Source organism: Pezoporus wallicus, unplaced genomic scaffold (genome assembly GCF_028554395.1).
Source record: "Pezoporus wallicus isolate ANWC-B61680 ecotype Strahan unplaced genomic scaffold, APGP_CSIRO_Pwel_v1 contig_6899, whole genome shotgun sequence".
Lineage (NCBI taxonomy): Eukaryota > Metazoa > Chordata > Aves > Psittaciformes > Psittacidae > Pezoporus > Pezoporus wallicus.
Window position 1 is genome coordinate 2,632,207 of NW_026638613.1, and position 6,000 is coordinate 2,638,206.

Consider the following 6,000-nt stretch of genomic DNA (forward strand, 5'->3'; position numbering starts at 1 on the left):
GGCTTTCAAGCCTTCTTGCTACTAGAAGAGTTTGGTCTCCATGTCCTTGAAAATACTTGATATACCTGCCAAGAAATTGCTCATCATGCTTAAGTCTGTTTTCCATGCAAATGATGAACAGTCCTGCTACTCCAAGGTTTACTCAAGAGGCCAGTGTAAGCCGCTAAACATAGCTGCCTATATATCTATTTGCTCTGCCAAAAGGTGGGGTATGGTCTGGCTCCATGGTCAGATCCCACCAACGTTTTGGTTCCAAACAACCTAAAAATCTCAGAAGAACCATGGCTTTGACTCAGGCCTCTCACAGTCACTGTGTTAAAAAGCTGTCAGGGTTGTTATCCAGAGAGTCCAGTGGACCCAATGGGCAGGCTTCCAACATCTTCATACAGCTGTAATTAAACAGCTGTACTATGAAGTGGACCATGCAGGAGTAACAACACCACCAGAGCCAGAGCAGCCTTTGAAGTCAGCACTTATCATCTCCATCCGCCACCCACACAATTAAACCTTCTTTTTTCCTTTTTCTTTTCTCAAATCAGTGGGTGCCAACACAAACAGATCACTCCCCAGCTTCTCTGCTAATCACTGAACAAACCCACTACAAAGGCAACCCTAAGCCCTTGTGCAGAGCAGGGTTGGGAATGCTCTGGGGCACACAGGGTCTGGGGGGTGGGAGGACTGTGCTTGGGAATGGCTTTGCTGTGCTCTACAAGTAAAGGGACAAAGTGCTTGTCCACGCAGACAGATGCATAGGTTCCTAGCAGGGCAGGATGTTCCCCTGTCCCAGCTTGTCCACCACCCACCACACTTCTAACAGGTTTTGAACCTATTTTGCCACTGTTGTGCCAAATCTGGCACAGCAAATGCTCGCAGAGTGTTGCTTTTGCTCACATTTGAAGAAAGTGGTGATTAAACTGGGGCAGAAAATGGGGAGAGGCGAGAGCATCTCCTGCCCAGCCTGGTTCGATGCCACCAGGGAACACAGGAGGGGCACCAGGGACACATAAGAACCCATGGGGACCTGGGGAGGGAGAGGTAGCAGAGCAGGACAGGGGACCCAGGGGACCAGGCAACCGACAAGCTGTCAGCTCAGCTGCTCACAGAACAATTTATTTTCAAGGGCTTCAAACAAAAACTCAGAGGAGTAACATGGTGATTTCATAAGTACCTGAAAGAGGAGCTGTAATCTTCTTTCTCTTAGCTGCAGGTGAATTGATTTTCCTTGAGGATTAGAGGCCAAACAGTTCCAAATATCCCATACTTCTTGAGAAGCAAGAAGCCGCAGGCTGAGAATTAGGAAGAAGAAATGTCTGAGGCCTTCTTCAAAGCCAGAAATATCTCCAAAGCAGTAAAGACAAGCTCTCTTTGAGCACAAGAGTCACTCCCACCTCCACTGTCACTTATCTAACCTTTTTCTTTGGCAAAATCTTGCTATGTGGAGAGCTGATAAAATTCACATGACAAGACATGCCTGGTGAAAACCCCTTGCTTGTGGGGTTTTGGTAGAAACAATATTCTTCCCCCAAAAAAGTTTAAAACCAACCAATTAAAAAATGTTTCAAATTAATTCAAAACCAATTTGTATTTTGGTTTTTTTTTAAGTCTTTTCAGCTCATTTCAAAAGGAAAACACCGAAAGAAGATGGTAACTCTCATCATTATGGATATGTATTTCTGCTGGCATAATATCTTCTAATCTTTTGAAAAGGATGAATAAATCCCTGCCTGGAGCTTACAGTAAGGAGAGGGAGAGCCTAAAGGGAAAACTGTCAGCAGATAACAATAAACTCAACAATTTTATTTTCTTTTTTGGTGGAGCTGACATTTTCCAGTGAAAATGCAAAGTGAGAAATGTCTTTTTCAGTGGGAAAGCAACTCAAGAAAGCCAATCCCTGCCAAGAAGCCATCCCACCTGTCCCAGAGCAGGGCCACAGGCTTTGCAGCAGGTGAAGTTGAGCTGAGCACTGTGATGCTCAGCCACCCAGCCCAGCTCTGCTGTTCCCCTTTCCTTCCTTCCAGAGAATTCCCCCCCACCCCACTTTTCTTCTTCTCGTTTGCCTTTGCCGGGGCTCACCTCCCAGGAGGACTTATGTTTTACACCATCATACTAATGGCTATTAGAGTCCCATCAGGCTCTTCCCTGCCAGCACCCATCTTGTCTCCACCAGAACTGCCCTCACTCACCCTGCTCCGCACCCATCTGTCTCACAATGCTTTTCTCCAAGTCGTTTAAAACCACCCTTTGTCATCAGCGTTTGATTCAGTTTTTGCAGTGGTTGCATTTAGATGCATAATGATTTATTTCCCACCCTGCCTGTGCACCCACCTACCCGTGTCTAGGCACCAGGGACCACCACCACCCATGCTGAGCTTCACTTCCCCTTTGAGCATCCTCCCTCCCAGTCTCATGCATCTCCAGTAATGAAGAACTGGCATATTTTAAATTAAAACCATCTCCCTCATATATATTCACCAACCATAGCAGGTGCTGCATCTCTCCACATATTCAGAGAAGGGAAAGTCTCAGCAGCAGCTTTTGTTCTCCAGATGCCAGCGCAGAGGTGCCTCCTCCTGCTTGCTGGCCCAGTGAAGAGGAATGATTGATTTTACAGTATCACAGCCAGATCTGCAGTCACAGATGACAGCTCTGGGTAAGGTTTTGCTGCTGACTCCTTGTGAGCTTTAAAGGGTCCATAGTACTTTTTTTTTCTCCTTAAGGAAATAAATTAATTAATCCTTCTGCTGGGGTTGTGGGCAGTTTTCCTAAGACTGGTGTTTTCAGATTACTTCAGAAAGCAAATATGACTGCCTAGCACAAGTTCTCAAAATCATTTCCAGTCATGTATTTCAAACACTTCATTGGATTTCCAGAAGAAAATAGATCAGATTTCCAAATTGCTCAGTGGGTGCTGCTGGCTGCTCGAAAAAATGGGGATGTTGTCTTGGTGCCTCAAAAGAGAGCAGCAGATTTTGCATAGACCTAACACGTCTGAAATGGATGCCAAATACGTGCTCTCCTTGAGTTTTAGCTGCATTTTCTTTTCATTTATAGCTCTAAATATGAAATATGGATAAATCCAGGAAAGAGAACAGGCGGACACAGCAATGGATGAAGTGTCATGACATGGTTCCTTTGTACAGCCATGCTCCTGATGCCAACAAACCACATCACTCTGCTCTAAACCTCAGGAAAGCGTGTGAAAATGCTAAATTTTGCAACATGCAGATCTCATGACACAATTAAGAAGGTTTGGTAAAGGTGTTTGATAGGGGAACTAAGGAAAAACCTCACCCTTTCAGATGGAAACGCCTTCTATGAAAGGCACTGTAGAACTAATTCTCACAAAAATCACTCCAGCTCCATCAGTCTGAGTCTAGTTTAAATGCCAAAAATGAAAGGAAGTGCTTGGGAATAAAGGGTTCATTAACATTATCTTACTCTCACCATCTTGAAAGCACACAATGTTGGTGACTGGCAATGCTCTGACCAGAAAAGATCCCTAGAAAGCAAACTAATAAGCATAATTGACAGATAGAGGGTGGTTTGGAGCAATGTCCCTTCTACTATCCTGCTGTGGGGAGATGTTCTCCCCTCCCAGTGGCAGCAAACTTCAAGGCAGCCCCCTTGATCCCAGGGGTCTGGATCCTACTGGAGGCCTTAATAGATGCCTCTCTTTGCTCTTCAGGAGATACAGCATCCAAGGGAGAACAACCAGCAACCTGCAATATATTCTCAAAGTGGTTGATTGTAATTCCTTGAACTTGCAAAGCATATTTAATTGCAGCACTCGTCCAAGCAGTTTTTAGACGTTAATTCTCACAAAGCCTTCATAAGGCTTTTACACCCAGAGAAAGTGAAGCAGGCAGAGATTAACAGGTTAGCACAGGGTATGTCACGGCTCAGCAGAAGGAGGCTTGCCTTGCTTCAGATCAGTTGCGTTGCTATTTTATAGCAAAAAAAAATGCAAAATCATGCCAGGCTAGATCTGAGTGTCTGTGCTCTGACAAAGTGCTGAGCGCCTGGCTTTGCTGTGCCACTGGCTGGTGAGTACCCAGCATCACTGTCTGCAGCTCACAGTAAGTCACCGCAAAAAACAAAGGTGCAACGTAGGATGGGAAACCCCAGTTGGAAAGGTTTGGAGCTCACTGTGCCTCTTGCCACCATGAACTCTTCTCTAAAACCAGATCCCCCAGATAACCCACCATCTTCTTAATTCAGAAAACACACCATGACCAGACTTCTCTACAGCCATCCCAAACTTTTTTTCCTTTAACCACCCTAAACCCAGAAGGGTAAGGGCTTCAGGGCATTTCCACATGTCACTCTGCAGATAAAGTGCTGATGTTTACCCATGGAACTTTCACTGATGATAAATCCTTCCTTGGACACTCGGATCATCCTTTAACAAGCTGCTATGGATCAGCCCTTATCTGGGATGAGCCAGTGGTGGTTAAGCACAATCTTGGCAGAGTTGCCTTCATCCACCTCAGTGGAGGATGTAGCTCACAGAAAAGCCAGGCTTGCTTAACTCAACATATCCCTTTATCAACAAGGGCATTTCTCACAGTGCTTTTTGTCCCTCTTGCCCAAACAAGAAACATTTCTGTGCAAGCCGGGCAATGCGGCTGGGAGAGGAGATTCCAGCCCAGAGATAACACAGACAGAGCTACCTCTGTTCCCTGGGAAAGCTGCTGATGGAAGAGAGAGTCTCACATGAGGGAGCTGCTATTTGTGGCCATTCAAAACAATGTTGCTGATTATTTGATATGAGGCAGCGTAGGCCAGGCTTGCTTTCCCAGTGGGCAGGACAAGCGAGACTGCAGGGAGTCAGTGTTTTGTATCACTCCACACAGAGTTTATCTAGGGAAAAAGCACCAAGGATGGGCTGCAGATGCACAGTGGATGGTAGGAGGAGAAAAGCCAAGCACAATGACACCATGAAATGCACTGTGAGTCATTAGCTACGACTCATATCTTTGTTCAGACAAGGGGATGCAAATAGATGTCATGGATAAATGCCAGGAGAAAGAGTTTCAATTTTACTGAGGCTATTGCTGATTAAGTAGTTTTCAGCTTGGCCTTTACCAAGGGCCATAAAAACCCATAACTTATTTCCACTTCAAGTGTGGGCATCCAGGGAACCATAAACTGAACAGGAGAGACCTCATCCCCCTCCAAGTCCATAGCATCCTGATGCGGGCCAGCATCTCTCAGGATTGGGATAGAATGGTTAGAAACATGCACTCTGGGGAGGTAAAGTATTACATGGTGGCAGGAGCTAAATAATGTCATAAACACAACCTTCTCCTGAAGATATCTGACTGGCTGATTTTTCATAGCTAAATGGTTTGGACACGTTTTTCAAGATAACAAAAATCTGGTTTACTAAGGAGTAAATATGTTTGTGTAGATCTAAGGACAGAAGAGTGAGGATGCACCTTCAAGATAAGCTTCCCTGCAAACTCAAAACCTGAAAGTTCCAGAACACATCAAGTAACAAACAATAAAGGAGCAAATAATAAAAGTAATAATCCATAGAGCAAAATGCTGCATTTCCTCTCTGCAATGGCCTCGGTGCCCAGTACTGCTGTGCTGCGGTACCTAAACACACTTTCTGCCAACACATGCACACCGTGACTTTCTCTCCAAATCATTTTCTCCAAGCACTGCTTAGCAACTCATTTCTCGGTATCAGTAACTCCAAGCAGTTCATCCTGATGACCATGCTGGGCTCTTCCTGCCTGCTTCTGCTGCTGCTTCCAGCGACGAACAGCAAGCGGCAGCAGTTCGAAAGGTCTGGGCAGGGACCAGGTCGCTGCAGGTCAGCCTGTTTCCCCACTATCCTTGCTGTGAGTGTGGACCTGCAGGATGCTCCTGGGCAGCCAGCTTAGTTTCCCTGGCCCAAAGCACCCAAAAGGCTCCACACTCCTTTAAGGCTATTCCTCTGGATCACTCCACCATGACCTACCCAAACTCTCTTGGAATGTTTAAAAATTCATT